The 12725-nt window shown below is 34.1% G+C and overlaps 1 long non-coding RNA gene across 1 annotated transcript; it reads right to left on the bottom strand.

Annotated features, from left to right (window-relative positions):
• Window positions 1-202: 202 nt before the first annotated feature.
• LOC145671928 (uncharacterized) lies at window positions 203-12459 on the bottom strand. The gene is made up of 3 exons (XR_014128582.1): window positions 12320-12459; window positions 2498-2679; window positions 203-390 (listed from the first exon to the last, which is right to left on the bottom strand). It is a non-coding gene; the product is annotated as an uncharacterized LOC145671928 (long non-coding RNA).
• Between the last annotated feature and the right edge of the window lie 266 nt (window positions 12460-12725).

The following is a 12725-nucleotide window of genomic DNA, read 5'->3' as shown; positions in this document are numbered from 1 at the left end:
AAGTAAATTTAGATATAATATTGACAAACAATAAATTTCTTGAAATGTTAATTTGCTGATCGAATATAAACACACTTCTTCATTTCTTCATTCAGCTATATGTTTTTATGTACAGTAAGACAAAATACAATCACTTTTACGTACAAATTCTACATTACTGATCTGTGTTTACATTAACTTCTTTATACTCGTATTTAGGCCTTGCATTCTACTCTTACTTAAACAAGATGCAATTATTGTTGTAAACTTGCGGTGCGTCACAAGTTAAGCATCATCCATTGAATTCTTCGATTACTGTATTTGGGGAAACTGGAAGTTACACATCCTATTCATCTTAGCGATGACACGTACTTAACTCACTAAGGTATCCAGGCATAACTGCTAGACACTCTGTAACCGAAAAACAATTATATATATATATATACACACACAAATAAATAATAAAAAATAAACAGATAAATATGCTACTTGTAAGTGCTAGCATAAGGATCTTTCCCCCCTGCAACTCATATGCAGAATAGCGTTGCTACATTTGAAAGACCACAGCAAACGTGTCACATACTCAAGATGGCCATGGTTATAATCATGATTTATGGTAGCAGGTTAAAGTAATTTTGAATTTGATCGATTCTGTTTATTTATTAATTCATACAATAATCTGTAAGTAGGTATCTAATATTTATCCTAGTAATTATTAAGATACATACCCATTTTCAGAATTCACGTTTTCTCACCATTTTTCTCGGCCTTTTCAGTTTCTCTACGTTCACAATATATTCCACTCCCCGCTTTTACGTTAAAAAAAAGTTGAATTTTCCGTCATTCACATCTTGTAAACCAACGAATGTAGAGGAGAAATGGTTAATTAAATTTAAAAAAGGAATTGGGATACAGGAAAAAGTTAACTGTATATTGAACTTCAAAAGTACTAATAGTATTACATAAATACCTTCCAATGCTATGCAAATTGAATAATACATAGCCAGACAGAAATAACCAACAATTAGATGTACAAAATATATTCTGAAAATGGTTTATTTTAATGTTGTTCTTTACTGCTAGATATTTAAACTAATCGCAAATAATCTCTGTAAATCTATATACTGTTAATTATATATAGCTTGAAAAGCTTTCCCACCATTTACTCATTTTCTGTTAAGTCCCTTGAAAAGTATAAAACCGGATTTATACTGTATACCAAAAGGTACAACTATTCTACGGAAACCATCTAGCAGTTTTCGAGGTTTACAGAATAATTTTACACTAAGAAGAATCAGAATTGTAGATACCCTTGACCTCAATTCGGAAATAAACGTTTGAAATATTGGTACTTCAACTAGAAAAGTTGTTTTTTGTATTCTTTTTCTTTCTTTATTTCTTCGCCAGTGTCACTTAAGAAAGAACAAGAAAGCAAAACAACTTCCACTCTTGACCCAATTGACCTGTTTGTATTTCGTTAGAAACTATGTTTAAGCACTGTACAGAAACAGTAAAACTGAAGTTCAGAAAACAATATTATTGTCAGGAGATTTAATGCGCTCATAAAATTGCTTTCTCTTATATGCCCACATTTGATAAAACTAATTTCCTTCTTTTCTTCAACTCATTAACTATGCGATTGGGAAGTTGATTTTCCCTGTTCTGTGTAACACTCAATGGCAGCACTATACGACTATTTCTTTAATATGAAAGTGAGACTGTATAACGAAGAATACCTACAAAAATCTATATATATAAAAGAGAACGTACAAAATCCTTTGTCCGCTCATCACGCTAATACGGCTGAACCAATTTCTTTCATTTTTGGGGGGTTATTAGGATTTGGACCCTAGATGGTTTTTATCATATCACTTTAATTTTTAATTACCAGTGTCTTGAGATAATTGACCATTCAAGTGTCCATAACGTACAAATCCTTTGTTATTAGTTCATCATAGGTAAAAATAAACGTATTTATATGCAACCCGCATGACCGTGTCACTCGGCGGGTTAACATAAATGACAGGCGATATACAGCGGAAAATAGCTTGAATCTTCTGTTTAAAATTTTTTAATTGATTTGCTTATTTTTACAGACACTTTTACAATATGCCAGCACCGGGATGACCGCAGCGAAGCGGGGCGGGTTAACATAAATGACAGGCGATATAATGTTAAGATTTACTGCAATCTTCTATGGTTTTTATCATATCACTTGAAAGCGAAAAAGTAAAAATTATCTAAGTAACAAAGTTTATTGCGTTCCGGGGTGACCGCAGCGAAGCGGGGTGAACGCTGCTAGTGTTTTATATAGTGTAATGATGAAGGATGTCGGAGTGTTTGGTTGTGGAGAAAAAACGGTGAATGGGTGTCGATAAGGTATTTCCATGCTACATACAAATACTGATGTAAGTTCAAAAATACAATGAAATAAAATAAAGAATGAAATAAATAATCAGCTTGCACCAGTCATTTATCAGAACATTGTATCTTAATACTGACATCTTAATATCACTACCTAAAACAGAGTTCCTCACATTTTGCTTATTTGCGAGCAGAGATTTGATAGCGTGGTCTAGTTAAGGAGACCATAAGGAGATAGTACAAAGTGATCTTGAATGATTTTGTAATTACTAAACTGCCAACTCTTGAGATTCAAATACCGGAGCAGTTCGCGGTATAGTGCTGTCAGTCTCAGTTCTGCAAAACGATAAAAGCGAAAACAATAAATATCAAATGTCCACATGCAAGGATCATAAGTTTAGCAAAGTATTAATTAAATAAATCTTATGATGTAATATTACAAGATGTATCACATTAGTTGGCGAGTTGCTTTTATATATGAAGAAGTATCGACACTGATAACCAATGAGAATACATTGTTATTTAGAAGCATTTAAAAAAATCGACAGGTACATAAAAATCTAAACTTGCTCATACTTCTATACACGAGAACAAAAAAAAAAAAAGGGGAAAAATACAGGAAATGGTAAGTAGTCTATTCGATTGAGTTGTCTAAGACTCCTACAGAGTTCCCACTCAAACTAAATAATCAAATTTACAGCTTTTTCATGGTCCAAAAATTTTCAATTTCAAGATTGAAAGGTTCGTTAATGACCGCACAACAGCACGGTATGAAAGCTTTTCTTCCTTTTTTCTGTTAACTTAAAGATTTTTCTCGATTTCTAGGTTTGGTAAGGAAATGCATGGCTTATTCACACATGGACGCGCATACTAATTACTTTTTTTTTAATTATATGTAAATGAAATGGCAAGAACCTTCATTATAATCAAAACAGGAACAACATAAACACGAAGGCGAAATTTCAACATTACTTTTCTAATATAATTTTGATCTTAAGACAAAGTAAAACAATTTCTGCACACTTCCTAATATTTACAAACTAGTTAACCGTATCCATGTACATTACTATGTTTCGATAGCCAACCTCGCATCGTAAGATGATAATGGTTTGAGCAACATTTTCAGTTGTGTAGCTTGGATCAAAATTAGCACTCAATCCTATTTTAACCACATTCCTGAGAAAGCTTTCCTTCCATTTTTACTTTTTACGTCGATTGATTGTGACGATTGTTATACTCTGAAGACTGCAAAGAAAAAGATTAGTACGTGTATAGAATCATATTACAGTAACTGTAATTCCTCAAGTCCCTTGCGCTACCTAGCCTTCAATTCTCCCCTGGAGCCTTAATCACGAAGGTTAAAAACAAGAAGGAAATAATAAAAACATCAGGCAAGTAAAAGCAACAGACTCGCCAGGGCTGAACAGTGTCGAAGCAGCTGGTCACTTATTTAATGGAGAAGCAGCATGCTTTAATATGGTGGATGTAGTTTTTGTATTCTTTTGATCAGACATAGAAGATTGCCAGCTCATATCATAAATTTTTATTTGTGTATTGTGAATCACGTTGATATTCTGTATATCGGAAAAATTTCCTTGAGACAATGAGTCACATGAGCTGTGTGAATTTTAAATTATCCAAAAAGATAATAGGTTCAATATACCTCTATAATAATCATTTTTTTTGACAATATCCAGAACAATATAACAGTTCTTGTTATTTTTATCCTGTCAAAGGCACCATCCAGTACATCTATACCATTTTGATAATGTGACAAATAATTTGAAGTGAAATCCATGATGTTATTTTAAACATTTTTACAAAGGTTACTGTTCTTTACACGAATAATATTTTTATAAAAGTACAAGTAATTATACATCGATTGATGCAATAATGTTTTATCTCTTTAAGGAGGTTACTGGTTACTATACCTACACAATACATTTAAAGTTTTCAAAATATGATTAACGATCAAGATGTAAAAGCAGCAGTAAATGTTCTTAGAAAAATCACCAATTATAATAGAAGTAAGTACACAACGAACATTCTGGCAATGAAATAAATGACTATATCGACGTATACTGTAGTTCATCATGTGTCAGTTTAGTTCCTTACATAGATTTCTCCTATCTTGGTTAAGTATATGTCTAAAGGCGCGAATCAATGAGTTAAGTTAATAGTTAATATGAACCAAGTCTAGATATGAGAAATAGTTATTATGAACCAAGCCTACATGTTTTCTTTTCTTTTCTTTCTATCTATCTATAATTTTGTAACGTAACATAAAATCAGAACTTTCAAATGATATGCATCGCGAACATAATCGCCACCACACCTTGTCATTCTTCGTAAATATTTCTACTATTTATACAACATATGAGCACTCAGAAAAAAATCTCAATGGTGATAATGTCAATAACATAAAAATAAAGCATAATCGAAATCGAAAAGCCGTACAAGAGGTCGAATTCCAATTGACGAATTTTTAAGTACGAAATTTATGTCAGAACGTTATACGTAACTTAAGAGAATGTGATGTATTATTGTGATGATAATATTTTTTCTTCTTCAAATGTTCATCAATATTTCAGACAAAATTATCGATTGCTTTTCTTCAGGATACCTTTTAAACTCAAATTCTGTTTGTTATAAAACATGTTTGTACCTGTCAACAGGGACTTTTCAAGATATCATGTTTAACTGCACACAATTTTCTATCAGGAATGGGTAGAAGATGAGGTAGCAATTTTTCAAAGATTTTTTAATATCTATATATGGTAAATTGAGTATTAACCCCAAACTGACTTAATCAGTGCACTTTGAAGTTATTCAAATATTAAATGGAGCTAGAAGTATCGTATATAAATAAGGCACTTCCTACAACGAGTGTCCGTTTTTTTTTTTCAAACGCACTGAATTTTTTTAAAAATATTTTCTCTTATATCGCAACATCTTTTAGAGAAAATAAAGTCCAACTTATATATCACAAATAAATTAAAATTCTACCCATCATTCAAATACCAGTGTCACTCATAACGTATTTTTGCAATATGGAATAAAACATCAAGTCACTCAGAATTTATTCCTTTACTTAAAATTAGTAACTAAACACTGAAGGGTTCATGACCTAGTTTTCTTAGTTTTCTTTTCTCCTCTACTTGTTTTAGCTCCCCTTTGCTGCGTCCAAACTTAGGAATTAGAACCAGTATATCAAAATTGTACACTAAGAATTGTTACGCTTACGTGCAACATCACTTAAAAACAATTTTATGAGAAAACATTAACTTTTGTATTACTTCTTATTTAAGAGTTCATCGTTCTAGATACGGAATAGTTGTATTCACTGATTTCGAAAGGCTTGTTGTATCAACCACCATTGAAGCCAATTTATGGAATATTTTATTCTTTAATACAATTATAAAGTATTACTTCGTTCGAACATTATGTATTAGGTAGTGCAAGTGTTTTAAAATCAGTGAATACAACTATTGTCCATCTGTAACAATGAACTTTTAGAAAAAAGAAAATTATACATATAAGGTAGTGTAGCTATTCTAATAAAACTGTTTCTTGACCACTGTTACAAGTAACCCAAAAAGTATTTGGTGTACAACTTAGATATACCAGCTCTCACTCCTGAGTCCGAATCCAATAAAATGGAACAAAAAGCAGAGAACGAAAGAAAACTAGGACCATTACACCATTAAGCTTTCAGTAATTCCTTTAAAAAAGAAATGCATTAAGAGTGAAAAGAAGACAGTTTTCTTAATTTGGTCTAATCTGCACAGATGCTACCGGTAATACGATTCTTCAACCAACGCAAAATCGGAAGTCCTTGAAGAAGTGGTACATAAGAAAGTAACAAGCCGATCGCTGAAATATCTAAGGCGAAGATGAACAAAACAGGTGCTTAGGTGAGTACAAACATTACGAATACTGTTGAAGATGTTCAAACCATACCACTGTAGAGGGCGCAATACTCTCCCATCGAAAATCAAACCTTGAACTACGTGCATGAAAGGTGCGTGCATCAGCTGCTAGACCTAGTTTTTTATGTAATCGATATATCGCTGAAGTGATAAGGGATAAGTAATAGTGTAGGTATCATCGAAGATAATACTGAATTCTCCTGTAGGTATATATTCAGTACATACACTTCTCACGCAGTAACCTTTATTCAATTTCAGGTGAACTCAAGTGGTTCATATTTCACGATAAGCTATAGGTCCATGTCTCACATAGCCTCTGTGTTGAAAATGGACTTAAAATTAACAATCAATCAACCAACAATGTAATATACAACAAAATCATTGCACGTAGCATACACTTCAAAACCTAATATACATTTCTCCAATTAATCATAAATCACAGAAACTTTAAATAGTGTTCAATCTTATATCTACCTTTCCACTGCCCCTAAACAAATTCCATTGCAAGACATACCAACAGAAAGCAAGGAAAATCGCTCAAACTCTATAGACCGAAATTCAACTTTCTATGTGTGTATGCGTGCATAAAATTAACTACTAGTATTACTTTGAAGTTCCTAACTATATTTTAGAACTAGTTTTAACAGAAATCTTTATACAAGGGAATTTGCTTTAGAACCTAGTGAGAAATGCACAAGCCGAAGTGGCAAATAGGCGTGCAGCACAGAATTGGGGCGCCGAATGTCCAACTTGTATCACTGTCTCTCACATTATATTACATCAATAAAAACGGTCATTCCGATTGTATATATTGTAAAATGAAAGCAAAACTTCGAGTTTTACGTCCCACGTTATGCCGGCTAGGCTAAACGAGACGATGATGATGAGAAATGAATGAAATGGTGATATGAAGGAAGTGGGAGAACCCCGAATAAACCCACGCCCACGGTGTTTGTCCACGACAAAGTTCACTTGGCGCGAGCTGGGATCGAACCAGGGACCCCCGGCACCAGAGGTGACCGCTGAGCCATCGCAGCCCCTGTATATTATATTGTGTACGATACCCCTGTGAAGGACTATATGGTAAAGATGATTTTATTATGTTATTTTTATCACTGATTTAACTTGAGGTATGTTGAAAAAAAAAGTGCAAGTACTTAATATTATTCCAAAAGACCGAGACCAGTACATAAAAAACTAAAAAAAAAAAAAAAAAATTCATACATGAGTACATTTACCTCTAACATGAGTTATAATGACGAAGCCATAAAGCAAACTGTCTAGTCTTTACGATGTAATACTCCATTAGGAAACTATAATAAAGTAGGTCTGTAATAGTAGTGTGGTAAGGAAACGTGTGATCATAAAAGTGTCTCAAAGAAGTGGGCATGGGGTTCTATACCATAAAAATGTTTTTCCCACTAATTTTGTTTATACAGTTCTTTCCATTGACGATGCACATGCTCCCTACGGACGCACCACCGGACTCCTGCTTCGGTTAGAGATACTACTTGCTTACTAGTGGTCATCTGGCACAGGACGGTTAGTAGTTTTTGCTTGACAGTCTTTATAGCATACGTCACAACGAGGGGCATGAGTTAAGCCTTCCTAAAATCAATCTGCACACAGGAATGAAACTCGTCCCGCAAGAAATGTTTCAAAGTCGTAAGAATATACTTCATCTAATATATATATAAAAGAATGAAATACATCGTAACATAAGGTATGATCTCAGATTCTTAACCTGCATGATTGTTATATTAAGTTCCAAATCAAGCAGTCTTCCTTTGTGAAGTAGTTTAAGGTGCTGATTGAGAATAATAAACCATTTCCCTTTCCCTTTTTTTTTTTTTTTTTTTAACCTTAAATGATTCCTTAAGATTCTAGGTCCTTATTAACCTGGCACATGCCCAAATTATTGTGCATAGGTTGACAATAAGCATGCAAGCTGATGTATCCAGGAAATAACTAGGTGCTATTACCATGAAATTCACTCAAAGTGCCTTAGAAATTGTTTCTAAGGGTAGAAGTAAAATTTATGGGTGCAGTTGTCAGGAGCAGTTAAAAGCGAGAATGCTATCTAAGTGAATCAGGCCATAAGCGTAGCAAGGGTGCCCGCACCAAGGAAACAAGTGCGTTAGCGACAGAGGTGCGCATATTGAGAACGACAGTGCATGTAAACATAAAAGATTTCGTACATGGTGCAGAAATACTGCGCCGGAGGAAATTAGTAGGGTTAAGTGCTATATCGCCGGATCAATCTTAGGAAATTTGCCGGGTCAGTTGGAGAATTTACTTAAGTTTGTGAGGAAGAATGAATTAAAGTCAGGTAAGGGGAGTAGTAAAAGCTAAGAAAGTGGTTGATTTTGTAAGTTCTAAGCGGCAGTGTGTGTGGAGGCGGATGGACTATTTCGCGGAGTTAATGGCGCGAAAGGAGCGTGGAAATGGCGCGAAAGGAGCGTGGAAATGGCGCGTGTATGTTAAGGCTGTTACATATCATGTGTGAATTATATAGAATTATTGAAAAATAACGAGCGACAGTTGTTGAAATTTTATGAAAGACACGGTATGTAAAACAGGCGAACAGTGTGTGGTAAATGGGAAATGAATTGAAAATAGCCTACAGAAAAGAAAATGAACATACTTTCAGCGTGGGAAAAAAGTACGTGAGACTCATTTTTTTTCTTGAAATTGCAAAAGTTTCAAGCCTCAGTTTTGAAGGTAAGCGACTTCTAACTTAAAGGCAATGTACATCTGCACAGTATATTTTATGTGCTATATTTTATGTTTACAAGTGAAAAGTTACTAGTATGAAATCATGACAAGTCAGGGTTTACCCAAGCGGGCCCAGCCCGAAAAAAACATTTTTTTTTTTTATTTTTAGATTGGACCCATCTAAAAAAACCCACCTCACCTTTTGTTAGTATATTGTTGGTACAACTAAGGTGATCCCATTGAAAATGATTTTTTTCCCCCAGATTTTGGACTTTTCTTGGTCGAATTAGATGCTTTCACGTTAAGGTATACATTAACATTCAACATAATACCTTTATAAAGTTCTGAATGCAATGAATTAATTAAAAAAAAAAACAGCTTGGGATAATTGTAGAGCAAATTAATGTATGGATTATGCTTACAGCCTGTTTGAAGTAAAATATACAGCTTTATATTTTAGAAAATACTTTCCGTGAATAGTGTGCTCGCCAACTTGGCGACTTCGAGGTTTTACGGATTTAAGGGCATAGGTGCAGCGACGTAAATACGCTAGTTGTTGCTCGGGGCAAGAACTCGACTTAGCGCGCCCCAAATATTTACCCAATCAGGCACCCGGGGAACAAGCCCCGTTTGTTCCCCTAGTTATGTCACTGCATAGGTGCCGGTACTACCAGGAAATATGTAAATACATTAGTAAAACTATTAGAATTACTTCTTACCTTTGATGGTAAACACAAGTAAGTATAATTATAGACATACATTAATTATTATTATTCAGTAAAATTTCGTTTTCCAACAACAACAGCTTAGTTCAGTTCATCTGTTGCTAGTCTTCAAATAAGCATTCTGTAGAATCGACACCAGCAATAGCGTAAAAATTCTTGTCAAATTTAAGAAGCTTAATGCTCGGAACTGACGACTACGTAACGCTTACTATTCCAAGTGCTGAATTCATACTTCCATACTAGTGGAAGATTTAATGTACAGTAAAGAAAGTTACTTCTTCGGGAAAATCCAGTTGTGAAAGAAGTGCTCGGGAAATTCCCGTAAATGAACGCACAAAGCATCGGAAGTGAATACTTCAACAATAAAATTATTTATTTTACGCTCGAATATATTTAATTTGATTTAAAACATTCTGAAACATTTAGATAACTTTATAAAATATGAATTATATCTTTGTTTTTTAAAATTAATTTTCGGGAAAGAACTGTCTTGCAACAAGTGCTCGGGAAATCCCCGTAATTGAATGCACAAAGTGTCGGAAGTCAACTTCAACAATAAAATCATTTATTTTACACTGGGAAATATCTATTTCATATTCGACATTTTAAAACATGAAAGATATCTTAGTTTTAATTTAATATATTTGGTATCCACATTTGGTGTACGTCACTGAGGCTCCTTCTCGACACGATCTGCATTTCTCCATTTATCTGCCTGTACCACACATTACAGGGTACAACTTTCGGTCTTCTAAGTTTAAATTTTCAGGCTACAAGGCACGAGATACGCTAAATTTCCTGTATAGATTTTGGCGGCATACCAACGTAAAATTTCAAAACGGCAGCCATTTTATTTTTTAAAATAGCGGGCATCCACGCTACAAAGCGAAATTTTCGGTCTTATAAGTTGAAATTCTCAGGGTAGAAGCACGAGACACTCTAAATTAGCTGTATAGATTTTCTCGGTGATCCAATGAAAAATTTCAAAATGACGGCAATTTTTCAAAACAGCAATGAATAAAAAACTGTTGCAAGTTGTGACACTGACGATCTTAAAACGTAAGTCACAGTTTAACACTTTTACCCCAAAGGCATTGAAATATTTCGAAAAAAAAAAACGAAAAAACCCATATGGGCCTAGGTGGGATGGGTTTTTCAGAAAAACCTGGGTTTTATCAAGCGTGACAAGTGCTATTGAAATTGGTATGACTGTGAAAACCCACATGCTTTCATTACCCTCGCATATGCATATACCCACCGTCGCTGACGTGCCTGCTCCCTTCGGACGCACCCCACGCGGAACCACCAGCTTCGCCCTACTAACTGTAAGTGTATTCGTGCTTTTTAGTGGCCACCTAGCACAGGTTGCTGAGCTCTTTGCACTAGTTTGAATGCTCAAAACCTAACAAAACTTAATCTAATCCAACCAAATATAACTGAATGCAGTACATTTTGATACTTTTTTTTCGATTTTCGATGCGACGATACAGCATTAATGCCAATTAGTAGGTTATACATACGTATTTAATATGCACTTATTCATTTTAACCGTAGTATAGATCCTGTAATCGTCCCATACTTACAGTATCACACTTGTATACATGAAATATAATTTCCTGCATATTCTGTAAAATTCGTCCAATTGTGCAATTAAATATCCTATACCTACATTCCTCTTTACATGCATATACTCTCTTTAATCTATAATTACAATTTCTATGACGGACTATTCTTAATCAGTACCTATATTGTCTGTAACGTATGACAGTAACCTTATTCTTAGTTACCAAAAACTAGACAGGTTTCGAAGGTACCACAAGTCGACGCCACGAAATATAAAGAAATTACTTCCAGTGAAGGTTAAAAATGTAAGGCCTACGTTTAGCAGAAGGAGTCCAGCTCTTTTTCCTTTAAATAAAAAAAAAAAAAAAAAAAACCTCACGATTTTGGTGGTTTCCGTTCACATTAGGTTAGTTTAGATTAGTTTATGTTAGTTTAGGGATCCAGCATAACTTTCCAAAAAGTTATAGAATTTCGCTTATTTCTGCTAGTAGATTAGGGTAATTGTTTAGTATTAGGGGGCCAACACTAAAGAAGACAGAAGAGAATGTGCCCTGCGGGGGTCTAACCCGCCTTCACTCGCTCGGCAATACTGTCTGAATTAAATGCTGTTAATCTAAGCCAAACCAATGTGAATAGAATATCGCAAAAAAAGTCGGTTAAAGACCTAGCCTAGATTAGTTTAGGTAAGCTTACAACAGATTTGTTTTTCGTTATGTTACCTCTAAGTACTTGAATCATTCTTTCTCCTGTAAATTTTGTTTTTTACATGCTTCTGGACCTCTTCTGCTTAACACTCCAAAAATAATCGGAGTAATAATAATTCTGCACCTAATCTCGTTGTTAAATAAATTAATTAGTAAATCAGTACATCACATAACATAGGCCTACAATAATATGTTTAAGAAAATCACTACTTCACTACTACATTCAAGAAAATATGGTTCTGTTATTAAATAACATACCGGTAATAACAAATTCACCTAGATTTAAAAAAAAAAAAAAAAAATCTACTACTAAGTGGAACTTCGAATTTTATTTGCTTACCATGAAATTCAACCGACTCATACTCAAATGCGTCGTCAGTTTCTTTCGTGCGCTAATTCAAGGTATATAAAATAACCGCTAATCTACATTTCAACACATAGCAGACGATCACTACTTAATCTCTTTACCCAATAAGAAAGTATGTTACAACTTCTTTATGACGTTGACCCTTTTGACGTCACTAAAACTGATGTACGAGTAGCTATTGGCTAGAAATGCAAAAACTTCGACCTAGTATTCACACTAATATCGTACATGGGTGTGGATGCAGCCGCTACCTAAAATTAAACACTGTCTTTACTATGCTTCAAGACTTCTACAGGGTCCCGGGATTCGTCGCACCATTATATAACGAGAATATTACAATCTATTTATATTTCTATATTATTAAATAATATTAGCAGCA

The sequence above is a fragment of the Thermobia domestica genome, chromosome 15 (assembly GCF_964235325.1).
Source record: "Thermobia domestica chromosome 15, izTheDome1.hap1.1, whole genome shotgun sequence".
Lineage (NCBI taxonomy): Eukaryota > Metazoa > Arthropoda > Insecta > Zygentoma > Lepismatidae > Thermobia > Thermobia domestica.
Note: the sequence above shows the minus strand (reverse complement) of the source record. Positions and strands in the feature narration are given on the sequence as shown.